The 22,109-nt window shown below is 35.2% G+C and overlaps 1 pseudogene; it reads left to right on the top strand.

The window, feature by feature from the left end:
• The first annotated feature begins 1,277 nt into the window (after nt 1-1,277).
• LOC136130441 (ATP synthase subunit epsilon, mitochondrial-like) lies at nt 1,278-2,517 on the top strand (annotated as a pseudogene).
• The last annotated feature ends 19,592 nt before the right edge of the window (nt 2,518-22,109 follow it).

Genomic DNA, 22,109 nt, shown 5'->3' on the forward strand with positions numbered 1-22,109 from the left:
ATTAGCTTTAAATGCTATATTTGTAGAGAGCATGATAAGGTTTGGACCAAAGAAGACAAATACGTTTTTTGAAGTCCTGTGAAGACAGAAGTCATCAGGTGAAGTGGAATTACAGCTGAAAAATCAGAAAATATGGAAAATGGAAATAAACGATCTTGTAAGAGGAAGGTATGGATAATAGAAGATAGTTGTTGAAAAATATTGGTGAAAGAATAAAGAGGGAACAAAGGGCATGCGGATTTCACCTGTTCGTTCATTAGGGAATTGACTGAAATCCTTAATTTCCTCACCTGAAAATGGAATAATACCTACACTATACTTTTTGTTAAAGTTAGTTAACATGACTATTTAACATCTCTGTTACATTATAATCAGGAAAAGCATGTGTTATCACCATCTAACATGAATGTGCCCTTTATATAAAAACATACATTTATTATTTTATGTACTTGTCTACTTGTTTATACAGGTCAACCATTATGAATATTTACCTTGTTTAGGGTTATATTTATAAATTAAATTAACTTTAATGATAAAACAGTTTATTTTTGTGAGAGACTATGTGTTTCAAGCCTGCAAAAAATGAATTTTAAATAGTTTCACTAATTCTTGTCCTATTTGTTAACCTTAAAAGTAGTTTCCTTCAATGAAGTGTTAAGAACCTAGAATCACATTTTATCAGTTAGACAGTCACTAGATTATTAAACACATTGCTATCAGAACTATTTTATAATATATTCAACTACTGCTTCCACTATATGAGCTTTGCCTCAACATTCATATCCTTCTGATTCTCCTAACCAGTGTATTCCTTATTATGAAGCAAAGGATACAGTCAGTGTGGTTGCATAAATATTCAATAAACAAATAAGGTCAATGACATCTTGCACTAAAATAAAATACTGGCATATATGAAATAAGGTGGCAATTACACCTTAATAACAGAAACAAACACTTTATACTTTTACACAAGACAATACAATTCATTCATTCATTCATCAAATATATTTCAGTCACTGTACTAGACACTTGAGATAAATCAGAGGGGTGGGGGGAAGAAAAACCTGATTTGAAGTTTATATTTTAATAGACTGAGGCTAACTAAATGAGATAGATAGGTAGATGAGAGATAGGTAGATATAGAGATACAGTATTCTAGAAGGTCATAAATTCTGTAGGGAAAAAAAATTGAACAAGAAAAAGGGAGCCAAGGGGGCAAGCAAGGAGTTGGAGGTTGAAATTTTGAATAGGATGGTAAGGTAAGCCCCAATGAGAAAATGACAGGTGAGTAAAATCTTGAGGTGAGGGATTCAGTCTTATGGATATTAGATAGAGTGCAAAGTTTCTAAGGCTCCTGCAGCCTTCACTGAGAGCAAAGAGACCAGATGGCTGGAGAGTAGGGAGTTGGGGAGAATAGTAGTTGGAAAAGTCAGAGACGTTCAGGGCAAGATTGGGTAGAACTTTGTGTGCCATTGGCTTTTTACTCAGTGAAATAAGAGCTGTTAATTATTTTGAAAAAGGAGGATGTGGACTAATTTCCATTTTAAGAAAATGATTCTGGCTGCACTGGAGTAAATAGAATTCAAGCGTAGAGGAATGGAAGCAGGAAGTCATGAGGCTATTGTAATAATCCAAATGAGTGGAGAAGTCTGAGATCATAGTGAATGCAATGAGAAGTTGGATTCTGAATACACTTTGGATATAGAGATGGATAGGATATGGGGAAAGACTGGAATTAAGGATAAATCCACAGGTTATAACCCAAGAGAGTACAGCAGGATAGAGATGTTATTAATTGAGATGTGGATGACTTTGGACGGATCAGGTTTTGGTGGGCAAACATCAAGAAAGCCAACACATAGAAACTTCCATTCTATCAAGTCAGTGCTAAATGCCTTGCACAGGACCAACTGACAGGTATATAAGAGTGAACAAAACATAGTTCCAGCCCCCCTGAGAATTAACAGCCAAGTGGGCCAATTAATAAACGGATTGGGCACTCTCCATCTAAAAGGAAATTGTCTATGAGGGGCTAATACCTATCTTCTGTAACATCACCAAATCTTGGAATATGAAAACATAAAGGGTAAAAATGTGAGTTAAGTTTCAAGCAAACTAGATCTCTTGACCCAATCGGCAGCATACTTATGAAACTAATGGAATTCATTACTAATATTAAACAATAAAAAAGTATAACATGAAATTAACATATTAAATTTCCCCAAGTGCTTTATAGCCTTTATTTTATATATTCAAGTATTACTGCAAGCTAACAATATCATTTCCCAAGGTAGGCTGCACATTGAGCCGGCACTGACCTCATCTTTGCGATTCGGTGGGAGGGACTCCACTCACAACATCACGGTGGCATATTGGTGACAGGTTGGACTCAGCTACCTCGAGTGCTCCCAGATCTGTGCAAAAGCAGTGAGAGATGCACTGAAGACAGAATTCAAAGCAAATGCCGAGAAGACTTCTGGCAGCAGCATAACAGTTGTAAAAGTCAAAAAGGAATAATCTGCCCTGATTTAACTTGAATACTACATTTTCAGAGTGAATATGTGTGGGCACATGTTATGGCAGATTGAAAACGATCTCACTTCATGGGGGAAAAAAAAATACCTGTCTTTTTCATAGATTGACATTGCCAATAATTTGAAGTAAGGCTCAAAAAATATATCATTTCCCATATGTTTAAATAAATGTATGATAAAAGAAAACATAATAAATGAAATTAAGACTTTGAGAAAATATTCCTCTTTGATGTTGATCAAGCTTTGCAGCCATATCTGTTTTCTGAAAACCTTAGACTGAATGAACTATGGATTTGACAACTACTATTTTCTAAAACATAACATTTTTTTATATTATGAAAGAAATCCAAGATTATAATACGTATTTTGGAATGTAAGAAAAACACAAAAGAACTCCAAAACAGGAAAAATCATGTTTAATCTCTTCTTTCAGAGTTAACCTATGCTAATATTTTGGTGTTTGTCCTAATGTAACATATGTAAAAATGCATATTTTCAAGAAAATATAAACACACATACACATATGTTAACAATTATCAATTTCCCTCAGAGATGATTTGGAATAAAAGAAAGATGTATGTTATATACACTACTGTGTATAAAATAGATAACTAATGAGAACCTACTGTATAGCACAGGGAACTCTACTCAATGCTCTGTGGTGACCTAAATGGAAAGGAAATCTAAGAAAGAGTGTATATATGTATACGTATAACTGATTCACTTTGCTGCATAGCAGAAACTAACATGACCATACTCCAATAAAAATCAATTAAAAAAAAGAAAGATATATGTGTTAGACCACATACTGATTAAAAAAGGTGATTGTTAAGGTAAAAAGAAAATAGACCAATGTTATTTTCAAAAACACATTTTAAGGAAGAGTATATCTCTAAAATTTTTAAAAATGTATAGTCAAAATAATAATCAAATGATATTCACTAGATGAATATTTTATTTTCTTACAAAATTTTGACACACATACTATGCATCAAGTGAAAGAAAACTCAATGCTCTCTATATATATCTTATTAGGATTGACTTTTTAGATAAGATCTTAAAATGTATACTTTACATTGATAATGTCATTTCTCCTAATTAAAACACTATAGTTAATGTGTGTGTGTGTGTGCACATATGTGTATCCAATTGTTAAGTACTTCTTTCAGTCACTGGTATAATGCTAAGTGAAGAATGACGCAAAATGGTATTCATAACAGCAAACATTATACAGAGCTTATGTGCCTAGCTCTCTTCTATATGCTTTCCTATTTATCAACTAATGTGAACCTCACAACACATCAGTGAGCTAAATACGATTGCTACCACCACTTTACTAATGAGGAGAAATGAGTCACAAAGAGATGGAGTGTTTTAGCATAGCTTACCCTATAGTCACAGAGATAGGAAGTGGCACTGGTTTTCACACCCTGGCTATTGGGCTTTAGAATTTGTGTCCTTAACGACTATACTCTGCTGCTTCATATAGTTTCAGCCCATCAATTTCTGTTTTATCACATGAATAGGTATTTTTTAATTATATTGGATAAGTATATATATAATTGTAAATAATCACCATTACTCTCAACTTATAAAGCCTAATTTTTAGTCTAAATGTTCTCTGGGAACTTTTTTTCAGGCAACTTACATTTACCAATTTCATTTTATAATTATTCATCAGATTTACATTTCTAATTTTTTCATAAGGTCCCAGAAACTTTTCTCAGATTTTAGCACCTCCTGTTATTTTCCAGTATTTATATAACCATGTTTTCCCCTTCAGGCTTGTAAAATAAGTTATTTGTAATTCAGCTTTTCTAGTAGTAGTAGTAGTAGAATTAACAAGTAGTAATTCTAGTAGTAATTAACAAGTAACTGTATTAGCTGATCTGGTTCTATTGTGTTTCTTAAAAGACTGCTATGTGCTTAACATTATACTTGATATTGAAATAAATCAAAGTCATTGATCTTTCCCTGGAAGAATTTACAGTTTAGTTGAAAAATAGATAGCTTACCTTCATAAACAAAAACTGTCTATACCAGCATTTCTCAGCTTCTTTTCATGAAACACAGTGATTTCACCAGGCTGGACATTCCAATGAGTAAATATTGTGGATGATACACAATTCCTAATTCACTCACTAAAACTTTCACATTCATTGTTTATATATATGTGTGTGTGTATATATATATGTATATATACATAAATGTATAAAGTTCTCCACATATTAGTGAATGAGAGCATTATAAGTACAAAAATAAATTTGAATTTCCCCAAATATTTTTTTTCTTCTTAAAGTATATCATTTTTAAGCTTTCCTGATTTTTGTTATTAGTAAGAAGTTACTTGCAACTATTGACATCTTGGTTTAGAATAATATTTTTCATCTCATATAGTCTTTGAGGACCCATATAGTGGTGGAAGTCTTTACTGAGAAGATGGGGTTTGAAGGATGTGTATCATTGGTATTCAACTTTTAAATGACATTTTATTTTTACGTTACTATGGACTTTTACTTAAATGAATCATTCTCCTTGAATTCTGTTGTTTGCCTCAGGAGCATTAAAACAACTTGTATTCAGTTTCACCAAGATCCTATACTAAAGTGGTTATATAGTTCTGTATTCAAGATTGTACTGTATTGAATTAAATTAGTGTTTTTATCAACATAGCCTAGAAACAGCTTTAACTCTTCTGATGAGGACAAATACCTCACAGAAAAATATACCGGTGTTTATTTTTGCCACATACAAATAGCCAAATATACCTCCCCCTCTCTGTTCCCTGTATCTTATCTCTCAGCATCTCCAAAGTCTTACTCTCTATTGACAGACAATTATTAACACCAGAAAACAATTTTAAGATAGTTTTCACTAAGAAGCACTCAACTATTTTTTAATAATCTCAACAGTTAAAAAATTTGTGTATCCTAATTAGCACAATGCTAAATAACACATTTATTTCTTATTATAGAGCAAGCATTTGAAAATTACAATTTCCACAAAACCACCTTTTCTAATAAAATAAAATATTTTACTGTAATATTTTAATATTTCAGCAAATAGTAAGAACATCTAAAGATTTTATGTCTATACCAAATTTTTCTTTAAGCATACTTAGCAGTTTATGTCCAAAGGCAAACCTGAAAAACCAACCAGATAAGGTCTACAGGCTCTTCTTTCTGCAATGATTTAAAATCTGATTATGAAATATTTTATTGGCAGTTACATAAGTGATTAAGGCAGTGTTTCTCGGCTGTTTTGTGTTAATGGAACATTTTCTAATTGTAGAATTTTCAGTGGATTTCTTGAAGGAATTAAAATATTTAAATACTACAGAAGGCAACACTGATTATCACGTAGTACAATCACCACAATCACTGTACAGTAACTGGTGCTGTGTTGTACAGAGCACTTCCCCAGGATGGACTTCAGCTCATGTCCTTATTTGAACTGTCCCTGACCTGCCTGCTCTTTTATGTACTCAGTGCAGCCATTGAATTTTGATCTTTCTTCCTACAGGAGCTCCGTGTTACATAGGCCTCTTACTTCTCATCCCCAATCAGTTATATCCTTCTGATGGCTGACTTATACCCATAGTATCTTTTTACTTTCAGTTGTAGTATAAGTGCATTTTAAACGTTGATCAATTTTGACAAATATTCACTAAATATTGTGACTTTTGAACTAAGATATAACCTAAGGAATACACTGCTTTCTTAAACAGAGCTCTGTGGACAGTTACAGTTCACTCTATAAACATATCCAAAGTCTAAATGTATTTTTTACCCAGTTTAAGTTTTTCAGTGTTGAAACCTAATGACTAGATGACAGATTATTTAATGGCTAATACTTCCATAAATTTGTAAACTTGTGATATAAAGATTTGGATTCTAATTTACTAGAAAATAAGTCTTTGATCTTGGTGCTATGCTGGGCAGGGCTCCAGCCTTAAAATTTATGTAAGCCTCTATAAATGATTTGAGGATAATAAAACACAGTTTCAAATTTTCATGAGAGTCATAGGAAACCAACAAGAACAAAAGGTTTCTGTAATTCTTAATCATCCTCCTTATAAGATTATATCCAAAATCAATATTGTCTTTTCATTATTAATGCAGAATATATATTTTAAAAATAATGAAGTAGTGCAGTTTTATTTCTCAGTAGTCCCAGTCTCTTTACTTCATGTTTTTATTGGCAGTGGGTAACATAATAGCTTCAATTATACCTGGGGCAGTTAGAAATCATACCACAATTTTAGGTTAATGTTTTTTAATTCACCTCAATAAATAGTTTTTAAGTGTCTCTCACATAAAATCTAGGTATAAAATATTACATAGAATAAAATGGTGAAAAAAAAACCTCTCTTCTCTAGGACCTAACAGTATTATGTGGGCTTTAGGCCTAAATGATAAAGCAAAGTTAGAATGCATGCTATTTATATTTATAGCTAAATTTCACATGATTGATTTAAAAGTAAACTTCTTATGTGTCAATCATGATTATATGAGGATAATATCAATTGTGATTGTATCAGCAATGACTTATGAAGGTAAATCTCTCATATTACCAGAAGATAATATTAAGTCTTCCTGAGACGAGCAGGGATACCTTCATGAAGGTGGAATAATTTATGGTAGACATGGAAAAAGGATTTCCAATTATAGAAGCAAGAACAAAAGGAGTAGAAGTGGGAAAGTATAGGGCATCTTATAAACTAAGTAGTTCACTTTTACTAGAGATGATAATACACGCAGTGCAGAAAAAGAGACTTTACCATTATGTTAAAGAAGTATTATTCCCATTCTTGAATTTAAATTTGGAAACAAAAATTGATATTTAATTCCACAAACAATGGAAATCTGATTAGGTTTGAAAAAGAGCATGGTAGTGTTACAGTTGTAGTAAGAAACATAATTAGCCCAGTAATAATAAATATGCATTTCTAAAGTAAGGAGTTATAGCTGTCCAGATCTGCCAAGAGATTATTTTAATGATCCAGAAGAGAATTAATGAAGGCTTGAACTAGTCTGGTGTCAGTAAGATTGGAAAGAAAGAAATGGCTTTTTGTACAAATGGAAATGATAGAATCTAAAGACAAGTACCTAAATGCTGTGAAGATTTAAAGATAACCCTGAGGCACTTGTAATGTGTAGCTGAGAGAATTCTGCTAATATTACAGAACCGAGGAAGTCGGGACCAGGAGCAGGTTGTGGGAAGAAGATGGGATGAATTTATTTGAAGGGCTGACAAGGTATCCAGGTAGAGTTACGGGGAAAACTTTTGGAAATGCAGATCTGAAGCTCTAGAGAGCGGTGGCTAGCAGTTAGATTCAGGAGTCATCTCAAGAATGGTCCTGTTCAATCTATACCAACCTACTTACTTCCAAGCCTTGATTCAGTATTTCATAAAATTTTTTCAGTCAAACATTTATTACAGAGTTGTTCACACACTTTCCTCATAGGATTTTTAACTGCTATTTAAAATGGAAATTACATAATCTCTCTTAGTTCTGTGAATCTTGTAATATCTTTGTTTGTGATCTTAAAATAGAGAAAATACGACCCTTTTCTCAAATCACTGGGAGCTTTGGTAATTATGTGATTCTTAGGAACATGTTCTGTTCTCCGGTCCTCAGCCCCTAGCAGAAGTAGTTGGTTCTGAGTAGGCTATTTAATGTATTTCCTAATTTATCAAATGTAAGCAGTAACCTCTACCTTGCTTACCTCATAAATGTGCATTATTATAAATGAGACAAGATGAAAGCATTACACAAATGTAAGGGGTGATTATTATGTTCTCTCTCCACCTCTATCTTGCATCCCCACATGAAAAATTCAGCCAACTGGATGGCAGTGACATTATATGCCTCCTGCTAGGCCTCGCACAGGCTATGCTCAGGGTTCAGTAGATTAGGACATAGACATGATGGGTAGGTAGGAGACATGATATTATTGGGCTTGTGGGCTTGGGCTGTGAGACTGGGCAAAGGAACAGTCACATGTACCTCATTTTACTCCTCGATAAAACTGAGATGATGATAGAACCTCTTCGTTAGGTGTTGCGACTTCTAAGTGCTCAGAAAGGTTACCTATAGACTAGTATTGTAATGGGTTCAAATTTGCAGTCTCAAAGTTGGATTTGCAAAAATGTAGTATTTATTTCCTTAAAAAATTAAAGTTACATAGCTCTGCAGCCTTTAAGCAAGCTATTGGCAAATTTCTTATCAGTTCAAGGTAACAGTCACATCTGGTTTTAAAATGAATTCAGTTCAGAATTTTGACTCAGTTAAAGGTTTTACACCTGTTGCTTTTGCAGTTGCTTATCTCTGATGCTCAATTATAGTCCAAGAATCAGGTCAGGGGTGTCTGGTTCACATGCCCACATGTTGTCCTCTTTTCTTGCTGTTCTCCGCTGTTATATAACATGTTAATCTCATACCCATCATTGTGCACTGGCGTCTGCTGCTGACACCCGTGATCCTTGTGGCCTCCAGTTAAGAAGTTCACATAGTGTGTCTTCATTATACCCACCTTTATTTCTGGCTGAGCTATGCAACAGTCACAGATAATACCCAAGTCACAATAACTTATAACAACAAAGATTTATTTCTTCTTTGGGTTGCATATTCATTGAAGGTCATAGCAGTTCCACTCAGTGTCAGTCTTTATTACAGGATAGTCTGAAGGAGTGGCTCCTATCAAGGACTTAGTTGATCTTGTAGTAGAGAGATTGTGGAGCCACATAATGGATCATAAAGATTCTGCCAGAAAGTGCTCATATTACTTCCATATTGACCAGAGGAAGTCACAGGGCCAAGTCTGATTTCAATGGTTGCAGAACTACAGTGTTCTACCAAGGAGGAACAGTAAATATTTTTAAATAATGGAATCTATCCCAACACACAGGCTTCTTTGGGGCCCCCAGGTCACTCTCTGGCATATCCATTTCCCTCTCAGGCAGCCACATGCACTTTCCACAAGTATCTCTATACCAAGGAAAGGTGAGCAGAACACTAAGTCTGCCCTCAGTTACATCAGCCTAGATACACCAGAGTGCAGACTCCCAGCTCTGGGAGGAGATACACAGCAACCTAATGTCAGATATACAAATACTCTTAAAGCTCAGTTTCTAATACAGTTCTGAACATAGTAAATACTCTGACAGACCTCCTCCTAACATTTGCAAGCCCTGAGGCAAGAATACACATGGAGGCTCCCATATCATATGTCTAAGTATTTAAAAGTTATGACATGTTATGAAACTATTGTATAAAATATGCTCTAGCATTCCACCTTGACAAACAAATCTTTATTAAAACTGGGAAGGCTAGTTCCTCATCAGAACATGACAGAGTAGAATGAATCTGCCCAATCCCATGATCCAGGCCCACTTTGATGGGCTTTTTCTTTTCACCTCCAGCTGTCTGTCACACTCAAAGAGATCTTACACCCATACATCAGGATATTCCAGCCAGCCATTCCATGTTTATCTACATCCTCAATATCTAGGGTGGAATTCACCAGCAATCACTTGTTCTGCCTTTAGGAAGGCAGACTTTGGAAGAAGACTCACACAGGCCTTGGAAACAATCTCAGTGACATTTGGGCTGGAAATTTAGGGACCCCAGAATGTGTAGAATGATCTAGAAGGGAGTACGTGGGTTATGGATGAGCACATACCTTTGGAACCTAGGACCCCTCACCTATGGGGAGGAACATAGCCAGATGAGGGCCAAAGTGGGGTCCTTTAAATATATGGCATGGGATTGGGTACCCTCTCTATCCCTCTTTCATGATGCTAAGTCAAAATAAACTTTAGAATGTATAAGCATAAATTACATCTATAACAAAGTATATTTTCACATATTTATGTATGTCAGTAATAGAATCTAATCATTAAAAAGATTCTAACAGATTATGTTTTAAGGCTATCTGCTCTTCTCATTTTTGTTAAGCTGCAGGCGCTGATTCCAGTATAATCAACCTCACCTAATTTCTGAGCAAACCTGATCCAGTCAAGGATCATTTAAACAACCCTGTCCATTTTACAAAATACCTATTTCTTTTAGGAAAGAATTCCCTAAAATTTTCTTGTAAGTAATTGTCTTCTTTAATATTTTTAAAAGACAGCATTATTTCCAAAATGTGTATTCTAAGACCTCTATATCTACTATGTAAAGTAACAGGTATTTGTCTTTACAATAACACAAATTCTGACTTTTGTCCAAGAACATACTAATTTATCAGCAGGATGTCTATGTCAGTGTTATGGATCACTAGAAACTTGTCTGCCTTCCTTAGCATGATCCCTTTTCTGTGAGAAAGGAGATGCCTTTCGTACACAGTTGGCCAAAATTCAAGAGCCACGCCAATGGTCAGACAAATAGGTTTTGCTGTAGATGAAATTAAATGAGACTCCAACTGTGGCCTCACTAATACCCAAACTTCAAGTTTTCTGCTTCCAGTATGATCATTACATACAATTGACTTAAATGAATCAGTGGCATTTATGATGAGGATGGTAAGTCTTTCTTAGAAAAACACAGAGTGAAAACTCTTCACAAATGTGAGTTATAATTCTGCGTGAGTATAAGAATACCCTTTTTTTCAGCTTGTCACTCTCTACAAAGGCAGTGTTTTAAAAAATTGCCAATTTGTTTTATTGTATGTGTATTTAATTTTTTTGATTCTCAAATGGGGAAAACATGCAACAGAAATTCCTACATGTAACCAAGCTGAAACAAGAAAGACAATTACTTTTCCCTAATGAAATGTTCTATTTCCTTAGTTTGCTGTTTCATTAATTTCTCAACTCATTTTATGTTGAGCTAGATTTCAGTAGTTTTCCCTGAACACAACTTGAACAAAAGATGTTTAGATTAATTCAAAAAAATTATTGTGTATCTATGGTGTGAGAGGCACTTTCCTATGAGCTGGGTAATGGTAAAAGACAATCCAGATTTGTACTGTCATGGAGCATTTATTTTAGACCTGGAGTGAGGACAGATTAAAACAGGCAAAAAAAAAAAACAAAACAAATAAGAATTAAAATAGTGATAATTATGACAAAAAATATAGAAATGTTTCTGTGACAGAGAATGATTAGGGGGAATATAACATGTAGAGAGCTCTTTCTGAAGAGATAAGATTTGAACTGAGAACTCCTTTATGAGAAAGACGAAATAATGACTGTGAACATTTGGAGGAAAACTCAGCTACAAGTAACCATCAAGGACAACAGTCCATAAAAAGGACCAGTTTGGTGTGTTCCAGGATTGGAAAGAAGTCATTGTAATGGGAGCTTAATGAACAAAGGAAAGAGTAATAGAAATTGAGGAAGGCCCAATATCCAGGGGTCAAATTAATTTCAGTATCCTAGAGTATTATAAGGTCAGTTCTGTTTTATTTTTAGTAGGGAGTCACTGGACGGTTTTCAGCTAAAAAATAATGTGATATAACATATAATTTTAGGAGATTACTTTGGTTGTTGATTGTAGAAGGTGTCAGTATTTTGGGTCAGGGTATGAAGTAGTGGATGATAGGGTAGAAAAGAGTGAAAGCAGGGAATCAATTAAGAGACCATAATAGTTTACAGCCTGGATCACTGACTTTAGACATTTCCATATAGAAAAAATATGACATCATCTAAACTCTTTGGCCACTCACTCTTCTTCTTAGCCATTCACAATTTGTATCTCCCTTATTTCTTTGTCTCTCTTCCCCTTTATCTAAGATATGAAGTCACTTATACTTCCTGCAAACATTCAGAGCTCCACTTCTGACCCCCTATGTAGAGGAATGTACAGAATTCTCCTCTGGTGAAGATACCATGACATGTAGTCATTGCACTCAGAGTTACCAGACCCTGATATCCAGATGAATGATATTCATAAGCATATCTATGATCCCATAATTTTAGATAATAGGCAGAAGTATTTTGTTTTGTCTCTTTCTGGCTTAGTTATTATAAGTTCTTAAACTGTAAGTGATGAGAACTTCATAAACGTGGAAATTCTTTCAAGCTATGAAAAAGCAAAAAATCTATTTTTTTCTGATTTTTTTTTCCCCAAGTTATTGGATGCTGGTAGCTGAGCAACATTAAGAGGATTAGAAACATGCATGGTCTTCTATTTAGTTTTCTGTCCTTATCATACATGTCTAGTCTAATTTCTGGAACATCACTTTTGTTGTCAGTTATTAATCTTTCTGAGGTGGAACACTTAGTGGTTTTGGTTCAGTCAATAACTTCCCTGGTATTAAAATGCTCTCTAAATGCAGTGACTCATGTGTGTTCTTTAAGTTCATTTCTGGCTTGGTGTCTCAGTCTCCTCCTTTGGAGGAGCCGTGGTGGGGGCCAAATCCATAGAACTGTTTATGAAAAAAGTTTCTGGATTTAGTGGATAGAGGGAAATATTTCCCATTGCTGGGAAGTGTTGAGTGATTTCCACAATTCCTTTTTTCCAAAATATCATTATTGTGATTTCTGTGCTTTCAAAGGATGGGTGTTCACAACAGAAATGAGGTTGTGGTTTAGACTGAAAAGAGCCATAAATAGGAAAAATATTACCATGTTTTCCAACAGATGCTCTCTCTGGCTCAAAGCTTGAGTCTATCAAATTATTGAAAGGAACATTTGTAATATCATGCCTCAGTGAGGGATAGAATCAAAAAATTCAGGTATCTTTATGAAATATTCCATGTATTTAGAATTAACTACTACATTTGGGTGAGCCAAAAATTTAAAAGATGTGTTGCTAAAATTTAAAAGATGTGCTGTGATTTGCTTGGGCAACTGTCATAGCAGTCTTCTTCTTATCTTAAGACAGCTACCTTATTCTTAAGACTGAGTCCAAATAACCAAGCATTCACTTTATCTTCTTTAGGAGGTACCACCTTTGTTTTAAATTTAGCCACAGGTAATTCAGTTCATGTCAGTTCATGTAAACTTTGCACATTTAATGTTTAGCAGCCCACGTCATTGTTGTTGCTACATGTTTCTTGACCAAATTTTAGGTATAGAAGAAAGTGATTTATTATTTCTGTGGCTGAATATGTAGAATTCAATGCAAATATTATATTGGAAAAATTGTGGACTATTTCCTGTATTAAGGAAGTCATTTTCCATATTCTAAGCCAATTAATGGGGAAAATCCTAGACGCTGACTGTGGACTTGGGATCAATTTGCTTCTAGCAACAATTACTTCTACTTCAGTCCATGTCTTACCACAGAGGACCTTAAAGCAAGAAAATCAGTGTCTGTAACTTACCAAATTCAAGTTCTTTTGAAACAATGAGCCAGGATAGCTAGGATTGTGCAGTGGTAACAAAAAACTCTAAAATCTCAGTGTCTCCAAGCAAGATAAGCTTCATTCTTGCTAATGCTGTATGTCCACTGAAAGCAGGCAAGGGGTATCCTGCTCGTTAATCATTATGGGATCAGACTGAATGAGAAGCCACCATTTCCCTCTCTGTCAGTTCCTGAGCTAACGGGAAAAGAGCTTTGCAAGGGGCAATTAAAGTGTTCTAGCTCAGAAATGACACACTCACAACTTACTGGTCAGAAGGAATCACATGGCCCTAAAGGGCAGGGAGGGAGGGTTTGTGCCAGGTGCAGGAAATACAATTCTACAAGTCTCCTAAAGGAAGAGGAATCAGAAATGTGTTGATAAACATCAGAATGGTTACCATCACTTCACAACTGGCCTTCCTTAAGTTTTTTTATGGACTGCTCCATTGAGCTTCCGATATCCCGTTTCTTCTAGCAACTCAGCCTGAGGAATCAGTCCTTGAGGGAAGGTTAGAAGACAAAAGACCGCTGAGCTGAGGAAGGAGAGGGAAAGCAGCACATTGCATTTCTGCCTTTGACTCTGATTAGTTAGAAGACAAGCTGGTGCTGGTATTAGTCTCCTTGCGGACACTTGCACAACAGCAACTCTATGAACTGACTTGCCCCAGCATATATCCTAATTCCAGTAGAGTCCAAGCATTTAGTTTCGCCATGTCTCTAAGATTTCCTGAACTGCATTTATCTGGCACTTTCCTGGTATCCTTGGACTTCTGTTTCTTCATGAAATACTTCCACACCAGGAATCCAAAACTATACATACGCATTCATTTAGAAGGTGGGGCACATTGAAAAAATATTTCTGAGTTGTGCCTTGGCTTTGCTCAAGGGAATCCAACTGGCCCACTCCCAAGCATTCTGTTAGCTTCCTCAGATTTCACCAAAAAATATTAACCATAATCTCAGCTTCACTCTCTATTAGGCAGATATGTCTACCTTCAACTGGTAACGGTGAGCTGGACAGGGCAGGCACTCACCAGGAATATTGGCTTGAGCTCACTGCTTCTTAAAGTTATCAAGCATCCAGCTAAGCCTTTTTTCTTCTGACTTCCCTTCTTTACCAGCTTTTCTGAGATGTGAAATTTACATACAATAAATGTACATATTGAAAATGTCCAATTTGATGTAACTTGACTTACATAAACACCAGTGAAACCATGAGCGCAATCACAGAATGAACGTATCCATCATCCCCAAAAGTTTCCTGGTGCCCCTTTTTCATCCCTCCCTCTGGCTCTCCCCTCTCCCATCCTCAGACAATGAATTATTTCTGTCACTATAGATTTGTTCACATTGTCTAGAATTTTACATAAAGAGAAACAAAAGTATGTACATTTTTTTGTCTGACTTCTTTCACTAAGCATAATTATTTTGAGATTTATCCATGTTATTGTGTGTATCAGTGGTTGATTCCTTTTTATTGCTGAATAGTATTCCATTAATTGAATACATCCTATGTACACATATATATATACATATACACATATGCAATCACCTGTTGATGAACATGTGAATTGTTTCCAGTTTTTTATATTACTAATAAATCTTCTATGGATTTTGTGTACAAGTCTTTGTATGAACACATTTTCATTGATTTTGTATAAATACCTACAATTGGAATGACTAGATCATATGGTGGGTATATACTTAACTCTTTAAGAAACTGCAAAACTGTTTTCCAAAGTGGTTTTACTATATCATATTCTCAAAAGCACTGTATGGGAGTTCTACTTTCTGTACTTTCTCACTAAACACTTGACATTGTCAGATTCCATTTTAATATGTGTTTTCTGATATTTCCATGTGGATTTTCTTTCCATTTACCTAATGACTAATGATGTTGAATATCTGGTCGTATGCCTATTTGCTACCTATATATTATTTTTGGTGAAGCATCTGTCCAAGTCTTTTGCCCTTTTTTATTTGAATGTTTTGTTTTCTTATTATTGAAAGATGGTTTTAAATGTTTTATTGTTGAAATAATTACAAATTTAAACAAACTTTAAAGAAATATACAAAGACATGGTTATTCTCAACCATTTGAGAGTAATTTGTCATCCTGACGTCCCATCACCTCCTACTATGTTCTCTTTACTTCCCTCATATCCTACAAACATGGTATTATCCTATGCATCCACGATACCACCATCAAATCAAGAAATTAATATTTATACATTATTATGATTTAATAGTCAGACCCAGTCAACTTTTGCCAATTGTTCCAATAATGACTTATAAAGCCTTATAAAAATCCAGTTCAGAATCTATGTTGCAAATAATTGTCATTTCTCTTTACTCTCCTTCATTCAGCAACATTTCTTCACTCTTTCTTAGACTTTTAGGACTTTGACACTCTTAAAGATTACAGATCTGTTATTTTGTAGAATGCCCTTCAATTTAGGCCTAAATTCTGGTTATGAGTTTTGACAGGAATATCTGAATATGATGAATTCTTTACATCAAATATTACTTTTTAAAAAAACATCTTTATTGAGGTATAATTGACAAGCAATAAACTGTTCATATTTAAAGTATACAATTTGATAAGATTTGACTTATGTATACACCGTTACCACAATCAAGATAAACATATCTGTAACTTTCCCAAAAGAATCCTGAAGCCTTTTGTCATGCTTTATTCTAACCTTCCTCTCCCATCCCCAGACAACAAGTGATTTGCTTTCTGTCACTGTAAATTAGTTTGTATTTTCATTGTATATAAATGGAATCATACAGTATGCATTATTTTTGCCTGGCTTCTTTCACTTGGCATAATTATTTTGAGATTCATCCATGTTGTAGCATGTATCAATATTTATTCCTTTTTTATTTTTAAGGAGTATTCTATTGCATGGTATACCACAGTTGTTGGCACTGTTGATGGACATTTGGGTTGTTTCTATTTTTTGACTATTACAAATAAAGCTGCTGTGAACATTCATGCACATGTCTTTGTGTGGACATATGCTTTTTTTTTTTTTTTTTTTTTTATTTATTTAGTTAGTTATTTATTTGCGGTACGCGGGCCTTCTCACTGTTGTGGCCTCTCCCGTTGCGGAGCACAGGTTCAGGATGCGCAGGCTCAGCGGCCATGGCTCGCGGGCCCAGCCACTCCGCAGCACGTGGGATCTTCCCGGACCGGGGCACGAACCCGCATTCGCTGCATCGGCAGGCGAACTCTCAACCACTGCGCCACCAGGGAAGCCCTGGACATATGCTTTTATTTCACTTGAGAAAATACTTTGGCACAAGATAACTGAATCATATGGTAGGTGTACTCTTTAATAAATTCCCCAATATTTTTCCAAAGTGGTTGTGCCGTTTTACATTCACTAGCATTGGATGAGATGTCCAGTTTGTTCATTTCCTCACCAGAACTTAGTAGGGTCAGACTTTTTAATTTTATCCATTCTAAACGGTGTGTAGTGATATCTTATTGTGGTTTCAGTTTGCAATTCACTAGTGACTAATAATGTTGAGAGTTTTTCACACGCTTGTCATCTGTATATCATGAGCTCTTAACAAATCACTCAAAATATTCTCGTTAGCAAAATTTCAATGCTCCTTTCATAATGAAAATCTATAGTTCTGTGTCACAATACCCTATCTTTTGGGGGATGGGTGGGTTAAGATGTCTGTATTTTCTGTTTCAAACCATCAGTACTTGCCTCTCTACTGAATGGTTGAAAAGCTGGAACACCCTTCTGTTTGATTCCTTCAAAAGTATAGTTATTCAAACATAGAAAACCTTGAACATTTCCCTCAAAGTATTTTGTATGGTGGTTACATCTTGTTTCTGTTTGTTTACCTTGGTGCTCAGAGATTACTGATGGGAAGCAGCTATGTTTCTCAGACACACAGAAGTAATAACAACATTTCACATGTACTTTGTTGGCTTTCTTTCTCAAACAGTGTGTTTTTTTTTTTTTAGTCAGGGATTTTTAACTTCTGCAGAGATATTAAATTTCATGCTAGGTGCAAAGAAATGATTCTAGAAATAAAATATCTAATTAATGTTATATGTACTTTGGGATACAAATAATAGCATCTTAAATATGAACTTCCTGTTTCTTTTCTCTCCCTTGCACACAGCTCAACTACACTCCCAGTCACCCCTTGGAGTTAGGCGTGGTCATGTCTGATCAGCTGAATAGGAAGAAACATAACACGTACCATTTGTAGATCTGGCTCATAAAAACCCATCCCATGAGATCCTCAGCATTCCTTCACCTTCTGGAAGATCTTGTGACAAATATTGAAAATGGTAGCTCAACAAGATGGAATATTGGGTACTGGAATCACCATTTGGAGGAGAACCACATATGCACCAGGAACACTATTTTGGTAGATTAGGCAAATAATGTCTATTGTTTTAAGACACTGAAATTTCGGAATGTGCCTGTTACAGCAACTAGCATTGCTCTTAATAATACAGATGTCATTAGGGTCAGAAAGATATGCCAATAATATTTCTACATTTTTCTACTGATGTTCTTCCTCCTTGTCTGGACTTCAGCTTCTAGCCCTTGATGGAATACTGAAGCCCACTGAGACAACAGTGCTTGGAGTTTAATTGAAAAGAATGACTACTGTGCAACAGTCCTTTTAATCAAGATGTTAAAAGGAAACTTTATTAAACTGTGATTGAATATATAAAATTAAGATGTAATGCATTTAAAATATATTAGTTCAAATTATAAAATATTAAATTAAGACTTAATATATTAAATTAAACACAGATTAAACTAGATTGAAAAAAATACTTTTAAAAATCTCAAATACACCAGAGGAATTACTAACCATTTTATTTAAAACTAAAATTTTATCAAGTTCCAGAGCAATAAAATGAGACTATTGACGGGAACCTAGCACATTGGGTATACAGCAGTTGTTCCACTAGGTAAATGAGATTATTAAAAGACCGAAGTGGAAATTTTGTTCTGGTTTAAACAGTGTGAGAATAAGAGCAATATGTAACAACATGTTGAATCCACCAGATCCCAGGAGATCCCAGTAGCAGTGCCAACACTGATGGTAAGCACATGGCTCATCTATTTAGAGCTGTTATCTTTTCCCACGCCCAACATAAAAGCTTCTTTAAAGTGATTTTGTTGTTTGCACTTATATATTTTCGTGAGACAGTCTGGCTCTCTACAGATATTGACCCCTGGGTCTAGTGAGAGACTTTTCACAGGGAAAAATATATATATAGAAAGGACAAAATATCTTCAACCAAAAAAGTGTCAACTGAAAAAAAAAAAAAAAGGAAATGACTTAAGATCCCATTTTTCATGTTTAATCCTGAAGATAAATGAATGCAAACGTATCTTTGTATTGAACTTAATAAGTGCCAGTACAAAACCCTTCAAATAAACGTTGCTTCATACAATTTTTATAATGGTCCTATAAGAAGAGTGTTATTTTTCCAATTATACAGATGTGGAAATTACATACCAGGGAGGATAAGACATTTTCCAGGGATGAAACAGCTAGAAAGCAATGTAACCAGACTCAAGATTTTATCTGTCGTACTCCAAATCCCATGCTCTTTCCATTACTGCAACTCTGTGTGTGTGTATGTCTATGCTGGATGACAACAGTGATCTCTATTTACGGCTAAATTATTGTACATCCATGAAGGAAATCAGTCAGTTTCCCAGACGACAAGTCACTATGCATAATCATAAGGAATTAAGTGAAAGTACAGATGATAATAATAATAAATAATTAGAGCAGCTGCTATTAATTAAGCACTTAATGATGTGAGGCACAATGATAAATACTTTGCTTGCAATAGCTCGTTTGATTATCTGAACAACTTGTGAAATAAGCACTATCACTACCTCCATTTTATAGGTCAGAAGCCTGAGACTTAGCTTAAGAAACATCCCCAAGACCACAGAGGTTTTAAGTCACAAGGCTAGATTCAAACTCAGAGTTGCCTGCACCTCCCTCCACCCAGTAAAGCAATCTCCATCGACTCTCTGTTGGGATATTTAGAGGGACTGAGATGAGAGAACTGTGGACCACCTTGGTTTCTACTCTAAACCACCTCAGGTGGCTCTTTCCCAAGTCTTAGAACCTATAAGCAACAATAGGCTGATGCCCATTGGGGGTCATTACCAGGCTGACATGAGGTTTTTGTCTTAATATCGAAATAAGCAATGAAAACATTGCTGGGTGATGTTACAAGTACCAGACAGGTGAATCAAGTGTGTTTTTATTTAATATCTTTTTTTTGGCCGTGCCTCGTGACTTGCGGGTCTCAGTTCCCCAACCAGGGATCGAGCCCGGGCCCAAGTCAGTGAAAGTGCCGAGTCCTATAACCACTGGACCTCCAGGGAACCACAATTTAATATCTCTACTTACTTCCTTTCACTCTTCAACCAATCTGACTTCAGTCTTTTCCACTCCACCAAAGCTTACCAATGACAACTAATTATTAAATTCCAATGGCCTCATATTAGACCTCATTGCTTTTGGCTATATTGAACAAGTCAACCACCGTATACTCCTCAATATTCTTTCCTGAATTGACTTCTAAAACATTCATTTTTCTGGTTTTCTTCCTACCTCTCAAATTGTTCCATTTAACTTTTTTCATCCTTTTCATTTCCATCTCAACCTGATTGCTAAAGTTCAATTCTTCTGCATTTGGTTATCGCCCTGAGCTGTTCCATCTCCTACCATGGGTGTCATCTGTAATACTAAAGACACCATTTTTTTTCCTCTGGTGTGTCTTATTTCAGTCAAAAGTGTAACCTTCTAGACAGTTTTTTGTGAGAGCTCATCCACACTCATGCTTCCAAATCTATATCCAGATAATATATCTATCCTAAGAGACAGATTTCTAGCTCTCTATATCTCAGTATATCTGAATATCTATAACAAGATATCAAATGCAATGTGCTGCAAACTGAACTTATGCTATGTGGTAGTTAAGAATGTGCCTTCTAGAGCGTGATTCTTCCACTTACTAGCTGTGACTTTGGACAAGTTATTTAATGGCCCATGTTTCATATTCTTACTCAATAAAGTAGAGATGATTATATTACCTTCCCCATAGTGTGACATGACTAATCCTAGTCCAGCCAGGTCTTCTGAGTAACTTGTGCAAAGAATACAGTTACATGCACAGAACTAAAATTTAAACCCAGTCTCTCTGCGTTAGCTCACACATCCTCTTTCACTGCCATTCTTCCCACACGTTCTAATAAGTATTTCTCTCCTTGTCTATTTCACCTAATATTATATAACCCCAATACCAGGCATCATTTTTTAAATTTCCATTTTTCCAACACAGTATCTATTATATAAAAAGAGTTTTAAAAATATTTATTGAATGAATGAGTCAACCAAATAGTAATCAAATGTCGCATTTGTATTGAGCATATTTTGACAGTAAAGAATTAATGCCAGGAAAATGTGCTCTCAATTTCTAGTAGCTTACACTCTTCCAATTTAGTAGCAATGTGGACCAGTGTAAAGTCACAGGAATAGATATTGGTACGTTCAAATTTGTAATTCTGACTTTGCTAATACCAGGATTGAGAAAGTCATGCAATTTCCTGTTGCATGACTTCATGGCTTCTCGAAAGACAAAAGGTTACACTATGTAATCAAAAAGCCAAGTTCCCACTCTAACAATCTATACTGCCCTCTAGAAAGTCACTCTTTGATTGCAATACACAGTACATATGTGTAAATCACTGGCATTTAGCAAAAAATGACTTAAAGGCTTAAACAGATTCCACTTCAGGAAGCACAGGTTTATGAATCTGTAAAAATTTTTGAATGATTATGAGTAGCAGAAGGGATGATCTAGGCATTTTACTTCTGTTATTTTATTTCATCTTGAACCCTGAGCTTCAATATCCTCTCTTTATAATGGAGATTATGTGAAGATGTAAAGAAGTCCTGAGCAGGAATGGACACATAGTAGGTACTAGGAAAATGTCATTTTATTTTCCCTTTCTGCCTCTAACCATTTCTCTTCCCACCTACAGACCTTTAATGTCTTTCTTGTTCATCTAGTCCATTACACGCAGAACTGATCTTCAAAACGCATTTACATTTAATAGAGCACCAGAAGTGATCAATCAAAACAGGTCTCTGCTTCATTATTAGGGTGCTCTAACCATCTGCAGGACCTAGACAGGTGTGTTCTGGTGGATTATTAAGGCTGGTCCAGATTATTTGATTCTCACAGTCAGAAGTGCAGCAAC

This window comes from Phocoena phocoena, chromosome 1 (assembly GCF_963924675.1).
Source record: "Phocoena phocoena chromosome 1, mPhoPho1.1, whole genome shotgun sequence".
NCBI lineage: Eukaryota > Metazoa > Chordata > Mammalia > Artiodactyla > Phocoenidae > Phocoena > Phocoena phocoena.